General features: G+C 34.0%; 1 protein-coding gene across 5 annotated transcripts in view; it reads left to right on the top strand.

Annotated features, from left to right (window-relative positions):
- The window catches only part of LOC128993433 (monocarboxylate transporter 2-like), a 534,836-nt gene that overhangs the window by 368,235 nt on the left and 146,232 nt on the right, over nucleotides 1-20,369 (top strand). The window lies entirely within an intron of this gene.

Here is a 20,369-nt window from a genome sequence, read left to right on the forward strand (position 1 = left end):
GTGTAGCCACACTTGTAATTTTTAACCAGCGGGATTGTTGTTTTTTTCCGTTTTGACTCCCATAACCGCAATGCCCTGCGACTAGTTTTACGTGCAACGCCCATGGAATGTTAGTAGGGAATACACGTGCAATTCCGTTTGTCAGTCTCTCTGGTTTTACCAGCGAGACTGACAAACACTGAAACGCGTTCACGGACGTTTTTACTCGAGTGTGGCCTGCCCCATAATGGTAATGTACCTCTCAAACCCACGAGTAACGCCCGTGAAAAAAAATCTGCGAGATAAGATTAATGTGGCCCCGGCCTACCTTATTGAGTTGAAAATAACATTACTGACTATAGTCAGTACACATATCATCTGACACCATTCTCCACTCATCCTATTTAAGTAAAAAAAACGCACCTTGTTGGCGGCTCTATTTCATTGCTTAATAATTAATTGATCATTGATATCATCCTGATTAACATCGCTTAGCTCTTTCTCTAATACCTCAAATGTAAAAGGAATCGTATAGGTAGACCTATGTGTTGGGCAGAAATCAATCTAAGAAGGAAGTATTCCTATTCGGCGGCGAGTTCACATGAGGCAGGCCCAGTTTTAATTAAGTTGTGTCATGGAGCCCCGCGGAGACTGGAATTTACAGCACTCAATAACGTCGTTACTGCCCCATGCTGACATACACCAATCTCCGGGTCAGGTGATGCTAGTTTTCCCAAAACATTTTTTTCATTTAAAATTCCAGTTTTTGAAGTGGTATTGCTTTATTGTCATTTAGATCAATTTTGTGTTTTATGATTATTGTAAGTACAGTTTCTGTCATATCATTGGATTAGCAGTTGCAAAATGATTATTTGTATTTTTTATTAAAACTAATATCCCTACTATATTAACATAAAGATTTTTTAATTTGATTTTACATTAAGAGTCCTTGGAGCCTAGTCGTTCTAACTCGTAAATTAATTAAACAACTACAAAGAAAATGTATAATCACACAGTATATTTTAAAATTACAATCACTCTGGCGATTTAAATAACTCTTCAGTGACTGTTTAAAAATTGACATTGTTCTTATGCAAATCCCAATCCAAGATGGCTGTTAGTTTCCATGGACTCCCTTAGAGAACAGTTGAAAACTACAAAGAACATTTCTATCTCACAGTTTACTAGATATTTAGACTATAATCACTTTGGTGTTTGAAAAAACAATATTCGAACGATAAATAACTCTTCAGCAGCTGTTTAAAACTATCCAACATGGCCGTTAGCCTCCAAGGACTCTTGAACCAACCAAGGAAAATACGTAATGATCAACAAAATACAAAATTTCCTACGTACTCACTCTCTCAACATAAGAAGAATCCAGTGATTTTTGTCTGAGTTCTCTTATTCTTTGTTTGTATCCGGAACACGTACGGATAAGATTGCTTTTAAATGTTAAGGAAGCCATTCTCATTCAAAATATCAATACCGGTTCGGCCAATGAAGCTATTTGTACACAAATACTTCTTGGTCACGAGCAGACAGCAGTGGCGAACCCCTGCTGAGCGACTCCCAGACAAAATTGGAAACTGTGCTTACGGAACTTAAACAAATTAACTTTAGCAGGATATTTTCAAGAGCTGTGCAGATCTGTGTATCATACCACATTTTTAAGGCTAATAAGTATGAAATTATAACAATCAAAAGTGAAAAGTTATAACAAGTGAAAAGTGTGAAGTTATAACAATCAATCTCAAGTGTGGACTGAAAGAAAAAAAATATGTTTTTAAGCAATGCTCTATGGAACATATGTTTTGCAACGCTTACTTTTATTAATTTGTTAGGGATACACAAAGATAAACATAATTCCAACCCTAAAACAGTTGGAAACATATAAAAAACAGATAAAAGATGTTAATGAGAATTATTTAAACATTATTGATTCGTAAATTGCTACTCTCGTCCCTCTATAAGTATTTATTGGGTCGTCCTGCAAAACTGTTAATTTTCGTTGATTTTTGATAATGTAGTAAAGAATTGAAAATATAATGAAATGCTTACGATCTTTTTATTATCAACGAAGGTTTTATTTAACTACAACTCCAAAGTAACATTTTGAGAAAGTAGAAGACTTCCTTTATAATTAAAAAGCTAGATAAAAATGTTAATCTCTGTAACATTTTAATGGTTTTGAAATTTCCGTTTAGAATATTTCCATTGAGGTATGCAGCATGCAGCATGATCGATATTCGTTTTGTAAATAGCTGCCTTTATAATATTCCGAATCCATTTAGGCAGTTCATCAGACGTGCAAAATGTTAATTGCACACAAAAAAATGTGTAAAGAAATGAATACCTTGGGAACAAATTTAAATATTTACATCCCAGTTGTTAAATAGTTTTCTTATTATAGTATGTTTTAGTAAGCTGAATGCAAATTTAGTATCCATATAGCAATGATTCATTATAATTTAATATTAACATTGATCAGCTGGTTTATTGGTTTCAAAATAAATGTAATGAAAAGAACATGAGTTTTATTAGCAAAATAATTTAAACTGTTAATTTTGAACATTGGTGCCGAAACTTTTGCGAATCAACTAAATGTCGGCTACTGGAGCATTTACAAGGTCCAAAGTCAAGAAGTCTGCTATAAAATCTCAGGATTTTGATGGTAAAAATAATGAGGCAGTAAGTGATAAGCATATTCCTTTGTCGGTAAGATCTCATAAAACTAGCTCAAGTAGGAGTAGGAATGAAAGTGTTTTAGAGGTTATGGACGAATTGATTAAGATACAGGAAGAAGAAACGTCCCTTGTTGTATCATGTGCTAAAGCAAAGGCGGCGGCGGAGAAAGCAGAGGCAGAGGCAGCAGTAAAAATAGCAGCAGCTGAAGCAGAGGCAGAGGCAGCAGTAAAAATAGCAGCAGCTGATGAAAGACTTGCCCGAGTGGAGGAAGAAGCCAAGCGGAAGGAAATAGAAATGAAGAAGAAGCTACTTGAAGATAGACTGTCATCGCTTAGCAGGGAATCGTCAAGAGTCAGTAGCAGATCATCTAGGACTTCAATTTCTTCTCTTCCACGACCGTTGCCCACAAAGGAAGCTGTTGAAAAGTGGATGCAGACAAAGGATCAAGCTGAAGACATTAATAAAAATAACGTTTTGAAGCCTTGTACTAATGTTCCAGTAAATATTATGAAGAGTGTACAGCAGGAGGTATCCTTGCCGCATCACGAAGTACAGTCTAGTTTCCAGCCTCGAGAAGAAAACTGTGAAAATCCTCGAGAAGCAAGGACTGTAGCTTTCAGCGAAGGAAGGAGAATTCCTCGAGATGTTTTGTGTTTCCCTCGAGATTGTCAACCTGATAAAATGATATTTAGAGAGATGATGCCGGCGAGAATATTGTCAGCTCTACCTAATTTCAGCGGAGATCTAGACCAATGGCCCGCTTGGATAGCTGAATACAGGCGATCTACTGAAATTAATGACTACACTGATTTGGAGAATCTTCAAAGACTTCAGAAGTGTATTACTGGAAAAGCTAAAGAAATGATATCAGCACTGTTGATATATCCTGAGAACGTACCAGAAATTGTTAATTTGTTGGAACGGCGTTTCGGAAGACCAGATATAATTATTAAAAATCTCATAGCAAGCGTGAAAGGTCGACCACCAACTAAGGACTACAAGCCTGACACTTTGGTTGCTTTTAGTGACATGGTAAGGAACTTAGTAGTTACGGTAAAATCCTTGAAGCAGGACCACTACTTGTTTAACCCACAACTTATGGAAGAGCTCACAGAAAAACTGTCCACCAACATGAAGCTCAACTGGGGAATGTTTGTCACTTCACCACAGTCTCAATTGAAACAACCAATTGGCCTCGACAGCTTTTCGACGTGGCTCTCTTCTGTGGCGGATGCAGCAATTATATGTACTCCTAGTACATCTACTAGTGGAAACTTTAAAAACATGTCATCAAGAAATGAATCAAACTCCAAGAATTTTGTATTAGTACAACATGAAGGTGACAAGAAGTTTAAAAAACGTATATGTGTTTGCTGTAAAAAACAAGACCATACATTGACAGAATGCAAGCAATTCCTAAAGTACGATGTAAATAAAAGATGGGAGACAGTCAAGAGTAACAGTCTGTGTTTCAATTGCTTGAAGACTAAACACAGAGCGATGACTTGTCGTAACAAACTTGCTTGTGGAGTTAATGGCTGCACCTATTTCCATAATAAACTGTTACACGTGACCTCAAAAGAAGAAGGTGCTAATAAAGAGACACCTAAATTGGAAATTCACAGTGAACATATGGGGTTTCAAGAAGAACCTGTTGCAAGAGTGCTGTTGAGGGTTCTCTCAGTAACATTGGTAGGAAAAAATGGCAAGCAAATTGAAACATTTGCTTTAATTGATGATGGTTCAACTATTTCTGTCATCGAAAAGGGATTGGTTGAAGAACTCGAAATTGATGGACCTACTAAACCTGTATCTTTCTCATGGACAGATGGATCTGTTTATACAGAAAAAGAATCTCAGACTGTAACACTGACAGTTATAGGAGATACAGGCGAACACTTGACTCTAAACAACGTGAAGACTTTGACAGCCTTGCAGTTACCAATACAGTCTATGAATTCAGAACAAATGAAAAATAGATGGTCTTATTTACAGGAAATCCCTGAAGAAGTGTTTCAGCGTGGTCGTCCACGACTACTGATTGGACATGAACATGTACATTTGACAGTGCCTCTGAAAGTAATCATTGGACCTAAAAATGCACCGATTGCTTTGAAGTCGAAACTAGGTTGGACAATAAATGGTCCTACTGGAAATGTAAACTATCAAACTCGTATAGACAACGACTTTGTTATGTTTAAACATGAAACAAATTCAGATATGTTGGAGCTTAACTCACTAGTTAAAGAAAGTTTTGAGAGGGATTTTATCGACTGCCCGATTAAGGAATCCAATAAAAGTGATGAAGAAGTTAGAGCAGAAAAAATATTGGAAAATACCTGTTCACAAACAGAAGATGGTTGTTGGCAAACTGGTTTGTTATGGAAAGAAGACAAACCATGGTTACCAGAAAGTTGTTCCGTTGCATTGAAGAGATTTAACTATGTTGAAAATAAACTGGAAGAGGCCCTCCAGCATGAGGGAGAAACTATGGACACATTACCTAAAACTTCATCAGACACACCCACATTCAAAGATATTGTTGATAATGGATCTATACACCTAAAACCAGACGATGTACAAGATTCTCATAAAAATACTCCAAAAGATGACCCGTTGTTGGAAAAACCTGCTAAAGAGTCAACGGAAAGTGCAAGTGAAATGAAATTAGATACTTTAAAAGTGGATGCCAAGGTTGATGATATAGAACCTCCATCAACAATATCAGATGCTAGTAGCAATATTCTGTCTGATGGGCCAGAGGTTGGTAAATCTGGGCCAATAGTCAACGAATCAGATTCAGCAATTGAAGGTGATCAACAACACACAGAAAATACAACTAGTCCTGATGTCTACACCGAGCAATCTGTCCAACAAAATACGGTTAATGACACAGAAAAGACCAATGAAAAGGAAATCGGAACAGAGGATAGTATGTCTCATGTCAAGGAATCTTTAAATGAGAAAACTGAGGGTCAGTCCAATGAGACACTAGAATTGAATGTGGAATCAAATGCTAACGTGTTACCAAATGAAGTGATAGTTGAAGATTTACCAAGTGAACAGCCAACAGTGGAGCAGGTTGAAGTGGTTGATAAGGTAGAAGTACAGTCTGAAAATGGTAAAAAACTGGAACAAGAACAGCCTAACATTAACGAAGTACTTGTCCAAGGAGAAGAAACCTCTGCAGCAGTTCAGATTGAAAAAGAGATCAAGAATGATGAAGTACTATCGGCAATTCAAGATCAAACCAAAACTGATTCACCACAATATGACGGTCAATCCAAAAAAGAAGAAGTATTGGTTGAAAAACAGCCAGTGGATGAAACTCCGCTCACTAAGGCATCCAAAACTGATGAGCCGGTAGATAAACCACCTACAACTGAATCATTAGATGGTCGAGACCGGCCTAGGCCTGAGAAGCCCCCCTGGGAGAGGTGTAGACTGGTGAAGCTGATGACCTGAGAAACCCCCCCTGGGAGAAATGTTAAATAGTTTTCTTATTATAGTATGTTTTAGTAAGCTGAATGCAAATTTAGTATCCATATAGCAATGATTCATTATAATTTAATATTAACATTGATCAGCTGGTTTATTGGTTTCAAAATAAATGTAATGAAAAGAACATGAGTTTTATTAGCTAAATAATTTAAATTGTTAATTTTGAACACCAGTCATTACGTAGTATGCTACAAATCTACACTTTGTGCAATAAGCTAACTCTTCGTACAAAAATGTTCCAACCAAGCCAACTGAAACAATGTGAATATAATTTTATAATTAGTTCCAAGTCAAAGAACTTGTATTCTGCCACAATGAAAGACCTTCCTTTCATGACAAACCCCAATATGAAGTTGGCTGAGCGGAAGAGTTACAGGTGTTTTCCTGAAGGCGAAGCACTCAGAACTCTGTGTAATGCGAAAAAGCTCTCAGTCTCGCGTTTTTAGTGTGACCTCAATATAAATCTCAGGTTGAAACTTGGAATCGGTTTTAAACTTATTTTGTCCTAATTTCAAATATTTGTAAAATGGAATATGGTTAGGTAATCAGAGTGTGTTTTCCCTACTTAGGTTGTTTAAATTAAAGAGAACTAAACATAATTTAAATATTTTGTTATGTTCGTCGAGACCTAGGCTGTACTTATAAAAAAGGGTTTTGTCTGATGGGTTTGGGCTTCACTTGTTCAATTTCTTTTTAAACTTGTGACTAATAATGTTAAGTTATTGTAGTACCGAATGTTTACTTCAACTGACACAAATATTACTTTTGTCTAAATAGATTAAGCAAAATTTTATTATGGTCTACAAACTAGGTGGTCGCTAGATTATTTCATAGCTAATATCTGAAATTGAACCAGGAATCGCAGAACAGAAGTCCAACGCTGTATGAATTAAATAGCCCAGCCTGGCTAACTCACAACCCCAAATTATCCTTAAACTCTTTTTATTAGTCTTTTTATTATCTCTAAACTATTAAAATAAATAAATGTTTAATGTTAACCAAATGTATTCCATGTACAGGTAGTATTAGGAATGGCTGAACGCATTGTATCCTCTGAATCTTCATCACCATAAAATATTAGGTACACATAAAAAATAACACAGTGATAACTTTACTGTAGTCCCAAAGAACTGGCTGAGAAATACGTCAAACGTGTTTATTCGAAGCTATCCAAATTAGTTACCTTTTGTAAAGGTACGTGCATTACCGTACTGCATGTGAAGACTGTAGTAGGCCTACTTGACTTTCCGGTTTATTTCAGTCTACAAATGTAGCGCGATGACAATAATCTGTAATCTGTTATCGCGTGTCTAGGTAGCTAATAGTGGCACAAGTTGCTCACATTAACCCTCCTCCAGATATCTGGACTATAAAGGAGAACTTATCGTGGTAATTGTGGTTAAGTCTGACAGTGGGCGTGTTACAGGTAGCTTATCTACTCACGCGAGCGTACACGTCCTCTGAAATTCTTGAAACGGGGTTTTTACTATTTAAACTAATGTTTTTTAAAAGTCATTGAAGGGTCAATGAGGGCTGCAACTATTTTATATTGCACTGCAACGCGGTGGTTAGGTAATTTTAGTTCAGTTTTGTTTAAGATAATAACAATCGATGTAACTTTTACGAAATTTACCGTTTTCTAAGCATGGTAAGATAGTAAGAATACAAATTGACATCTCCGTAAATTTGGAAAATAATAAAAATAACAATTTATTTTGTAAATGCTACTTTGTTTCTTATTACCATAATATAATCTTAACGAAGCAATGCTAAATTAACATATTTCAGCTAACAAGTGCAGCACACATTGGCACTTATGTACAACGTCGGCAATCTTCTAGAACAGATTCATACAGCTTTAAAAAATTGTAAGGCTATTGAAGTAAACGTGGTGAGATCTTCATAAACCGTATCCATGAATACTCTCACCAATCAAAGTATTACATTTTTTTGACTACGTGATAATGTCGTGGGCATTTATCTATTTCTATTATATTATTAAAATGATACAATCAAATTGTATTTAGGCTATTAATCAAATACAATTATAGGCATATAGCACATCAAAATAAAGATCAGTGTGTGTAGATTTGCCGAAAAGTATTGGTATAAACGAATTCTCTTAGGGGTCTGTCCCACAGGCCGATTTCCAAAGGGCTGCGTCTTACTCGTTTTAGAACTTAACGTTATTCGATTAATTTAGTGAACAACAGCTGATCAATGCAATTGACAATAGTTTGTTTACATTTTTGTTTACTTATTTTATTATTGACTTTTATGTTCTTAAAAGTGGTGCGGTAAATGATTAATGTTGCTATTTCTAGCAGTTTGATACAAGTGAGTGCTTTAAGAAGTTTGAAAGATTGTGCATATGAGATGAACAATACATGTCTGTTGGTCGTCCTAGAGGTTGTCACCGATCAGGACGCCGTGAGTTCAGTTACAACCCGTACCACAGAAAACGTACTACTATAACCTAGTACGTTTTCTGTGCCCGTACTCATCTCGGTCACCTCTGGACGTAAGGTATGAAGGTTCAGCTGCTTTTAACATTCTTTCTGATGAGAATTTCTTGAACTTGGCCCTTTAAACGAAATATAAAGTCAAAATTAATTGAATTAATATTTAATGGTGGATTCTCTACGCCCGTGAATTCGCGGGTAGAACCTGTTTTATAAGCCTAGGCTGAAGTAAATTTTACCGGGTCGGAGTCTAGGACGTGAAAAAATACATAAAGAGGCTTACCGGTTTTCACGTCGTCAAGAAATAAGAAGGCAAAGTTAACTTTGGTTTTGTAAAAAAATATTATTCTCTCATAAACCTCTATGGTGTGCGTAGCATTTTACTCGCGAGATACCTACACTTAAATCAGTAAGTTTGAAACTGTTCAGGTAAAAACAATTTGGTATCATTAAACGGTAGATGTTAATATTTTATAATGCTGTATTGTAAACCATTGGGGCATTAGCTTATCTCATGTTAGCTTGGATGTCTAAGTGTTTTGCGTATAAAGTATTTTAAATCCATAATAATCATGTATTGAAAATAATATCGATCCTGTAAATGAACTCCCTTACAGATTACAACGAGCAGATTTTAGTAAAGGTTCATCTCCCTGGCACTACGTAATGGATGTGGACTGCCTCATTTATTCGTACAGGCGATGAAATCTGCGGGATATATAGCGACTAGTCTGACATATGACCAGTTTGCTGTAGAATGGAGAATGCTTTGCGAGGCTCGACGATCGAACCCAATAAATTAACTGTCTCGGAAGACTTACGTCAATGGATGATTTAAGTCGGCAACTTATATAATTTAGTTCAGTAGATTCTAGTGCGTTTAAAAAAAATGAAGTTTTGATAATCGGACAAAAAAATAGTTTTCATAAAAAGTTTGACATTAAAAAAATACATACTATGGGGACTAGCTAGAACATTTTTTCATTGACATTGAACATAAATTAATAAGCATGAAAAGATTTCAGTGTACAAATATTTTTTTGTTCCTTAGTTTTGTGTAATAATAAAATGAGACATAAACGATGCTATAACTAACAAGATGTCCGTCAATTTTACTTGATTAAAAAGTTTGCGTTCTGGAGAAATCAGAAACTTATCGTTAAATAATTTCAAAATGTTTTATCCATACAGAGGTTTTTATTGTCTTACTTGGAGTTTATTTCTTAAATATGATATTCTATGTATAATTATTACTTTGTATATATCATTCTGATTAATATAAGTAGGCACACGCGTTTCAATGTACAAACTTATCTACTTTTAAAGTAGCCTAAAGATTCACAAAAATATGCATTATTGACAACTATCTAAGTTTACGTTAGCACGTTATTTTCCATCGTGTCTGACTGAATTCGAATAACTTGTACAAGTTTTTACAAATTGTTTTCAATATCTGGAACACCGAGAACGACGACAGTTAGACAGAGGATCGTTACGATGCGGATAATAACATAAACTGGTGACATTTAACGTCTATGTGCATCGTTGCACTTATTGCTGCAGTTTCTTGCTTCTTACATTCAATATCTTAATGGTGTTTACAGTCTTCTCGCCAAGCTATCTTACCGATGTACACTGTCCTGCAAGTGGAGATTCTCAGCAACAAAGACTAAAGTAGAAAATTCGTTGAATTAAATACTATTTAGGTCTACTAGTGAAGTAAGCTTATTTTGCTCTCACGTAAGATTGCAAGATGTTAGTCCAAGTTTGCGTTCTGCCGCAGGTACCGGAATATATTATTAGTTGACAAAGTGCTTAACGTATTCATGTGCCTAAAGCTTAAATTATACGACTTTAGAACTACCGCTTAAACCTACTGTTAACATTGAAAAAACTATGCGTGTACCTGTTTTTGATGTAAAATTAGGTTAACAGAATTATTAAAATTACTTAAAACCACACACATTCTTGGAATTTCTAAAAGAAATTTCTAGGAGTTATCCAAGCTCTTTTCAGGTGTTGAGCAAATTTCTTTAAAAAATTTTTACAACGTTTAAGGAAAATTCCACAGGAAAACACCCCGAAAAAATTAACGACGCGCGTAAGATAGCATGCAGTAGAAACTTTCGTGACTGTTTCCAATAAATATTGGGGAAATCTGTTAAGTGCTTTTACTGATACGACCACAACCAATCGGTAAAGCAAAATGTCCTTATTTACAAAATGTCATTGGTTCAATATATATAACTCCTTATTTTAAAATACATTACCTTCCAGATAGATTTTTAACCATTATTCTTATTAGATTTTAATGAATAGTTTAAGAGTTATAGGTGTTTTAAAATCTAATAGTAATACAGTCTGCGTTCTAAAAATAATTCTAACGTAACAATTAATTAATTATTCTCAACTATCTAACTATAAAGAAATAATCACAGTGCTTCAGAAATAAGCACGTAATCTAGGAGAACTACGTTCTTTACGGATTGACATTAAACATTAAATCAAAATTTAAATTTCCTTCGTTCAAACAAACTTGTTCTAAAACTCCCTAGGAGTCAATGATCTTGCTGGTGCCTTCCTACAACCGATATCCTAGATGCATTAAATGAACCGACTAGATGTTACGGAAGTGTCTAGCGAATGGTAACGACTTTTGTTAATAGTTATATCTTCACGGGTACTTGGTGTCACGTGTTCAATAGTTTCCGCTGTTTCCCTGCATTTTTCAAAACTTGTTCTAAGAAAAATTACAAAAACTTGTGTATACTGTGATTTTGATTCTTTGATCTTGGCTATGCCTACTGAATTCCCCATGTTTCAGTACCTAGTTTTGGGTTGATCTGATAAATAAATTAGTTCAAAGTAATATCTGTATCTGGTGCAGATTTTCTAGATTTAGTTAACTCTTGACCTCAAGTATATGTTTTAATAGGTTATGTTTTAATAGCTGTATAGTATAGGTTTTAGTGATAAACCTCATAGCTGGTGGTTATTTTTGTAGCTGCTTTAATCAAAGTACATTTATAATGAGACTTTTGAAGAGTAAGAGTAAAACTTAAATTGTTGTGTACCGATTTTCTTATATTGCCCTCTTTACATGACTTCAACTAAATTCACCAAACGTGTATAAAAATAGAAATCAATTGCTCAAATTTTATGTATTACGTCGGTACACACTGAAAGAAAAATTCTAACTTATCTGTAGGACCGTTCCTTGTTAGGTTACATAGAATGTTTAAGGGTAAGTACATTCCGTTCCTAAGTTATTATAACAGGTAAAAGACCAGGAAATGCTTTTTCATCACTCCGTAACGAAAATAACTATTTTCGATAACACCTGACATCAATGAAAGTTGTCGTTTCCCAAGCTCTAATTTAGGGCGAGGGAAAATCGATCAGCTGATTTTCCCTCGCTCTAAATTTACTTTCCCTCGTTCTCAATTAGTTCTCCATTTATTCACTACGCGCGCTGGTGTTTTGTTATGTTTTAATTTAATGATTTGAATCAGCTGTATGCGTATTGTTCAAGGTTGTTTTATTCTTTTATTTTGATATTTAAACAAAATGTATTGAGAAATATACGTGGGTTTCCTTTTAGAATTTTTTTTATTTTATTTTGATGTTCAATCAAATTAATTGAGAAATAAAATAGTTGTAATATTACTGAGGTATACTATTCTGTGTTTGTGTATTTTTGCGTCGTGATGAAAAGTATCGTTCATAACTCGTACCGAAAGTTATTATCCGGCACTTGCTCCATTATTCCCGTCCTCGGCTTCGCCTCGTACGTGAAGATAGCTCTCACATACTCGGCTTCGCCTCGCACGTGAAATTGATGTTCCATGTGTTCGGCTTCGCCTCACACAAAAACTTGAGCGCGCGACGGAAAATGCCACTTTCGGTCCTAGTAATGAAATATACTATTTTTCGTAGAAAACAAAAGTGTTACTAAATGAAAATGACCATGCACAACATCGTTGTTTTATCGTTTCAACAAGGTTGCATTACTAGAAACCAATCCAACAGAAATATATGACTTGGACCATTACAGAATAGCAACAGCTCTCATTTCTTAATTAAAGTTGAGCAATAAAACATCTCATAATGATTAGGCCAGCTGTAATGGACTTGAGATGATAGGCTGTAAACACATGTTTATGGGCCATAAACAAGCCTTTAGTAATACAATAATGTACGTTCATTAGGTTATTGAAATGCATGAGAAATGGATAATTTAATTCTTTTTTGTACTTAGCTGTACAATCAGCTTAGTACTTAGCTTTGTAAAATGCAATTACAAAAAACAAATTTGGTGCATGCCTAATTAGGGTAATGTGTCACTCTCTTAAAGGCAAAATTATAAATGACTGGTGTAGTTTTTTTTTATATAGATATATTTTTTATAATTTGTTTAGTCTTATTGGATAAAAAATCTTTGAAACACGCATTTTAACCGTTAGTTTTTACGAATGTTTCAAAATCTACCTAAATAAGTTTGGTAAGGAATTAGTTGAGTGTTTCTCAATTTTGTTGTTGTTAAATTATATGCAAATGCTTGGAGAATATACTCGTTTGGGGGGGGGGGGGTTATCTGCTACGGTTTCAATTTGTTGCGAAAGATTCTACTACATGTAGAAACATGTAATGATATTTTAATCCTGAGTAAACTAAATTCAAGGGCTCGGGTTTGAATTCTTCTAATTACCCCTGGCTTTTACGCATGTTATAATGCTGTGAGCTTGTAGTTCGATATCAACTTAAAACTGTATATTTATCCATCAAATTTGAGGATTATATTCCTGCAAGGAATTAAATTTCTCCGTACTAGGAAACTCTCCCCTACAAAACCATGCAATTTATCATTATCAAAATAAATGATATGACCCTAAAGCAAGGGAAATATACCGACTCATTTCAATCGTCTGCTGTCAAAGTTAGAGCCAGTGAACTGGACTAGAAGGTAATATTCGTCTAGCCAATATCCCTAGATGCATTAAATGATCCGATCCAAAAGTGCCATGACGTGGATATTTCAGTGAAGGGATTACTTACTTCAAAAGTTAACATGCTCTGGTTACTTCAGTTCTTTGTGTGAGGATTATTTGTTTCATTATTAGTGTCAACGGATCTTAGTAGTATAGATTAGTCTTTTAACATAAATTGTGCATAAACTAAGTGAGTTCGTCCCGTAATTATACTCTAAAGAAACTATTCGTTACTGTTTTATTCGCTCACTTACAGTAAGCTTAAGAGATTCAAGAGATAAACTTTACAGCTGCAAACACAAATAAACTGAGAAAGATATATCTCGGTTAAGGTTCAGAATCTCTTGGTTTAATCCTGAAACCGTTACAAAGTGTAGGGTAGCCTATTTGATTTATATAACATTTTTTACGCCTTATGCATAGGCTTACAGGTCCTATGAATTCTTATGTATCCAACGTTGTCCATCTGTTTACAGTCTTTTTAATTAATAGTCCGATAAAAATAGGAAATAAATATGTGTAAGAAAGATTTGGTATGAATATGTAGGCAATAATCTTCATAATGTCAGTTTTAATTAGCAATATTTCTATTGAAAACCTTTAGAAATAAGGTTAATTATTGTCGAAGCGAATCGTATTGAATCCTGGCCTTGTAAATTTTAAATGTTTTGCATATAAAGTTGTTACGTCTCAACAAACAAGAAAAACATATAAGCATATACACAGCTATATATTGAGTTTATGTATTTAATCGACAATACCGTAGTGCATCGCAACAGCTCTTTCTACTGACTTCCACCTTCAGTCGTAACTTAGTGATAAACAGTAAAATTTATTTTCAAACATGACATACTATCGTAAATTGGTTTTAGTACACAATTATATTTGTTATAACAACAAACAAAACTTGAACAACATGATATAAAATAAAATAAAATAGAACAGAACAAAGTTTACATTACAATCATATGAAGACTAAATAAATAAAATGCATAACAAACATTTCAACTTATATGTAACATCATGATGCATAAACGTGTTTTTAATTGTTTACATAAAATCGTAAAATCTCAAATTATTTCATATAGGCTATGTTTTAGGAAATATATCTTATAGACGAACAAAAAGTAAAAATGTCAAATTCAAACATAAAATCGTTCACTAACTACTCCTATCGTATTTGTTGCATACAATTACACAACTTAACAGAAGAATATTATATCACAACATGTTTTTTTTTATTTTTATTTGAAATATTAACATATTTTTGATCTACTGATAAAATAAAATGTGGTATTGGTTTCCTTATGCCTTCCAATGCATCAAAGAAAGCAGCCAAGACAGTGTGTAAACAACGCTGAAACAGTCTGATGGAATGGAATGGCAAAGATCCGTGACAAGTTATTATAGCTTTGGCCATTAAACCATTGATTTATACCACACTTCCTGGTTTATCTTGTTGGACTTGATGCAAGTAGGATATTATCTGGGAAAATAACAGTGAGTGATATTTTAAAATTACCATCCTTCCGTATTTCCTTAATTAAGGTAGCTTTTATTTATGGCATTTTCCACTGTAACTAGTAATTCTGTAATGCCACAACAAATTGAAAGATGTCATAGTTTTATGACACTTATTTAAAGTTATAAATAAATAATACGTGATATTAGCGCGGAGAAACTCCCTATTTTCATTTAAATGTGAAAATTCAGGTTTTTGAACTTAAGTTAAAAACTAAAGAAGTATTTACATAATATACTAGCTGGCCCGACAGACGTCGTCCTGTCCTTGTGTGGTTTTATGTCAAATGCTCGTTCATTTACAAGATGAGCTCGTTCGCATGGCTCAATCACGTCCTGGTTGAAGTTCGTTCGCTACGCTCACTCACCTTTAGGTTGGAACTCGTTCGCTGCACTCACTTGCCTTCAGGTTAGCTCGTTCGCTACGCTAACTCGTCTCCAGGTTAAAGATCGTTCGCTACGCTCACTCACCTTTTGGTTGCAAATTAGCTGTAGTCATAAATTAAAAAAAAAATTAATAGTGCTGCACCATGTTGGTACACCTATTAATTTTTTAATGCCATTGAACATCACAGAATCAAATTGTTTAGTTGAACCAGCTGTTAAGGTTCTTTAATTCCATTTAAATAGGAGTACTCATGAGGTTAACATGGGTAACTCCAGAGCCACTGGGGCGGAGCCACTGGGGCGGAGCCCCTTGACGGATCTGCACCAAACTTCACACAAACCATCCTTGAATAATGCCTGAAAGTTTCATTAAAATCTGTCGAGCGGTTTCAGAATCCATAAAGGACAAACAAACACTGTTATTTGGTAAAATATTTTGGCATAAAGTGGGTGAATGTATTTGACTACAAATCATGGAAAAATTGTTCCCGCTTTATTGAAGCCCGTGATGATATAATATTTCAGTACTAATAGTTGTTATATTTCTGTTAAAACCTCATGTAAGCCATAATACACGTGATGTTAAAGCATAATAGCCCCATTAACTAAGTAAATACGATTAATTTACATTATCGTTGTTTACCATATGTATCATTTTGAGAAAGTTCGTCGTATTTAACGCAGTTCGTGTAAGTTACCTTAAACACCCTCATATCATACCCCCCCCCTCCCTCCAAACATGTGATTATAACCTCCTGTCACGAGCTCTACACTGGATATATACATCATACAAAATATATTTATTCATATGGATGATATTTTTTATTTGGTAAAAATTGAGTAACCTACATTTTTTTATGTAGATAGTATAAAGATATAGATAGTATTCTGACTGAAAACATACGTAATTTTATCAATTTGTATAAATAAAATGCAGATAGCTTTGGGGTTATCCGTTTTGGACAAACGGTAAAACGGGTGTTGAAAAGAAGATATTACCTTTATAAAAATTCGTCGAAAGAATTTAAATAGTTCATAAATACAAAATGTCAACAACAAAATAATAAAGTCTTTGTTACTAAAAATAAAATTTTTATTTTTAAAGTAATTAATTAACCTTTACAGTTTTTTTAAAGTTTTTTAAAGTGTTAACACTTTTTGAAAATTGTAATATTAAATATTTAATTATGCATACTTAGTTAGCACTTATTTTATTGGAGATATTTACCATGTAGAGCCAACTAAAGCTACATTTTCATCACTCGAATGTAATATAAACCAAATGTGCGAACTAAATTGACCGTACTGCTACAGAAAGGTTTTATGCTACAAAAACAGCAGTATACAGCCATAAAGACGGAGAACATTTAGTTGATAGAACCGAAATGCACCTAAACTGCAGCCATTGAGAAAGTGCAACAATAGGAAAGTGCAACGTCATAAGTTGAATCGACCGATACTTAAAGAGTTACGATAGATTCTGCAGCAGAGGCGAGTTTATCTGTAATTCAAGACACTGCTTTTGATAGTTGGTACATAGATAAAATCTTTTATTTCGGATCTCTAACCTTAAGTGATTGTTAGAAACTTCCTATGTTGGTTGCGTTCACATGTTAGCCACGATTTAAAAAAATAAAATTAAACCATCCCATGTTGATTACCCTTAATCCATATTACCACGAAGTTTAGTAAATTAACTGTAAAAAATTAATATAATTAGCTGAATGTAACTAGCATTAGGTTTAACTGCACTAAATAACATGGTGGCGAAACTAAGAAATCTAACTCACGGTATGTATATTAATTCTTTCGTGCGGATCTGGTGTACTAATCAACAAGACTTGTATTCGATATTAATATTTTCCCCTAGACATTAAAACCGATCATCATCAGGCCCTATCACATAATATAACATAACATAAATTGTATACAAATATTCTAAAACAAAACTTATATGAACGCCATTATAAAAAATGTGTTTAAAGTGTAAAACGAAAATTTAAATGTGTAAATAAAAAGGTTATCGGACAATAATTTACGTTGCTCTAGTTAACATATTTATGAAATTATGTGAAATAAGACACTAATCCTTTTGTAAGGGAGAAACGGTGCTGTGATTTTAAAACGTACACAAATTGATAATTTTTATAAGCCCAGCATTACAAAATGGAAACATGATTATAACTTTAGTTTATGAAGCACTTACAAGCATCTTAATTACCCTCGATTACGGGTCCAAGGGTCATTGCAATCTAAATCTAACCTAACGACGGTCTCAACTTTTCTCATAAACATTCGACGGCTGTTTTCGCGTGCTTATTCCCTAATAGGACCATAACCTAGACTTGGAATTTCAGCCTGCCACAACCTGACAGAGTTTATAGATCGATAAATGTTCAAGTTACGTTCTAGCTTTGTTGTGTCTACTTAGAGCTAAATAAACTGTTAGATAAACATGAAGTTTTTTAATACGTTATTTTGTGGAATTTCTTTTTGTGGAATTTCTTATTTAAATATATTCAATAATCTAAACACCCTTTGTCTGACTAATATTACAATTCTGCAACCAAATAGTGATAGAACTATTCTTGAAAGGTTAACATAAACCAAAAGAAAGCATAAAACCATATTAATGATCAAACTTACCAATAGTTAAATTGTTAGGTATGTAAGCTATTCCATTCATTAAAAGCAAAATAAGATCCTAATTTGTATTGATTTATAAAATATATTTTTTTAAACCCCATATTTCGGGATTTGGTTTGTATTTTCGTTGCTTTTTGTAGTGTTTTGACGGTGTTTTGGAATCTTAAAGACTTAAACAGTGACTATCATAAGGCCATATAATTCACATTACCATTCAATCTAGATCATTTACTCAACCAACTACAATCGGAATCGCTGTAATACGCTCAACATTTCAACCAGGTCATTCCCGCCATCATTCACAAGTCCCGACATTCAACATTCACACGTATCATTCACAGCTCTGCGGTATTGTAGTCTCTATAAGGCTGTCTACTGCTTTGGTGATAACTCAGTTTCCATTAAGGCTGTTACAGTGGATTTAATGAAGCCATTAGCCGTCTAGTCGTGGCTTGCATGGTTTATAACATGACAAACTTATAGCTCTCTGTACGGTGTTTATGACAACTGGACAGTAACACTTTATAGGTAAACATACTTGTCTGTGATTTGCTAGTAGAACGAATAAGTTGGTTTGGTATTAGTGAATATGTTGGAAAGTTATTAATTATTAATTTTTATGTGGGAATTCGTTGCTTGGCGTACAATATTTTCCATCCAGTTTCCTTCAGTATCAAATATTCCATTTCCATTGTTGTAGATAATATGTTGGCTTACAGAAACAAATTAACGAATAGTCAATTTAAAACAATGACAATGGTGGAATTATTTATAGGCCTAATTCAGGCAGATCTAACAACCTTAAATGCAATCTATCTATATATTAATAGGCAAGCATGTTTCTTTAAAACCTTTTTTCTCAGCTCGTGTGAATCGTAGGGAAAATCTACGCATACCGTTAGAAAGCTATTTTCCTGTAGGTGTGCAGAATCCCTTTATAAATTAAAATAGGCTCAAAGATAAGCACAAAAAATTAGTTTAAAAATTTGAAAAAATTAACATGGATTTTATGGGTTGCCATGCTGGTTACGAAATAACAACGAAATATAAACAGAAAATCAAAACAAATGGAAGAAACTCATATCACATGTTTTATTTACAGTGTGGGGAGAAAATATAGAAGTCTGTACATTACATATTTTTGGTCGAGTTTCGACCACTGGACGACCTCTCGTAAAAATAAATACGAAGCAAAAATAAAACGTTGTAAGGTTGTGTGATACTTTAGTACATGTAAATTCCTGTAACTGGTAGGCCAACGTAGTCAGTGGCTTACTTATTGAACAACATTGTAATTTCTTCATTAAGATTTATTGTTGATACGGATTAGTGCTGCAAAATAATGTGTATAAATAAAGAATTTCTCTCTAGTGATGCCAAATCAAATCATAATGGTACGTTATTTCATTATTTACATAGTGAATTGAAGTAGGGAACGGTATTTTTCCAAATTTTCATTAAATGCTCTTTGTTAACACGTTTATTTGTAGCATTACCCCCTTTTACACTACAACATCTCTCCCCCTCACATTCTCAGTCTCCTTCCCTCGTCCTAATTCTAATTGCCTAACTTTGCCGGAGTGAAATTAGCAGCAGACACAGCGATTACATCTCTCCCAACTTTTTACCTCAATTAAGTTTTATAATTTCTCTGCCGAGTGTGTAAGCCCAATGTAAATCACGGTTCACTGCGCCACCTTGAATCGTACCATGTTTTGCCATATTAACGTAATTTAAGGTAATTATACCATGATGTACAAAAAAGAAAATAGTCGATTGATTTCTAGAAGAATGGGCTATAGTTTTTACGTTGCTATATAAAGCATATTTTTCTTTAAAACTTAAAAACCAGCTAATTTAAAACTGTTCATATAGTTACTATTGTTGGTATTTTTTATATTTTTGCTAATACAGTAGAATATTAAAAACATTATCATTAATTTCTTATAACTAGGCAAATGATTTGGGAAGCCCTTTGGATAAATGTACCCGTATTAGGCCTACTGTATAATTTTTCAATTGAATACTGTACCAAGAAGTGTGATTTATTTGAATGTGGCCTTTTATTATTTTATAAAAAAAAGTCACGACAGTTCTATACAAAAGTTACAGAATTTCTCTAAAGCAACTGCCCCAAAATGTTAAATAATAGTCAACAAAAATCACTAAATTTATTTACACCTTTCTTGACATTACT

This window comes from Macrosteles quadrilineatus, unplaced genomic scaffold (assembly GCF_028750875.1).
Source record: "Macrosteles quadrilineatus isolate MER2022 unplaced genomic scaffold, UCM_ALF_1.0 Scaffold_4__1_contigs__length_99947679, whole genome shotgun sequence".
NCBI lineage: Eukaryota > Metazoa > Arthropoda > Insecta > Hemiptera > Cicadellidae > Macrosteles > Macrosteles quadrilineatus.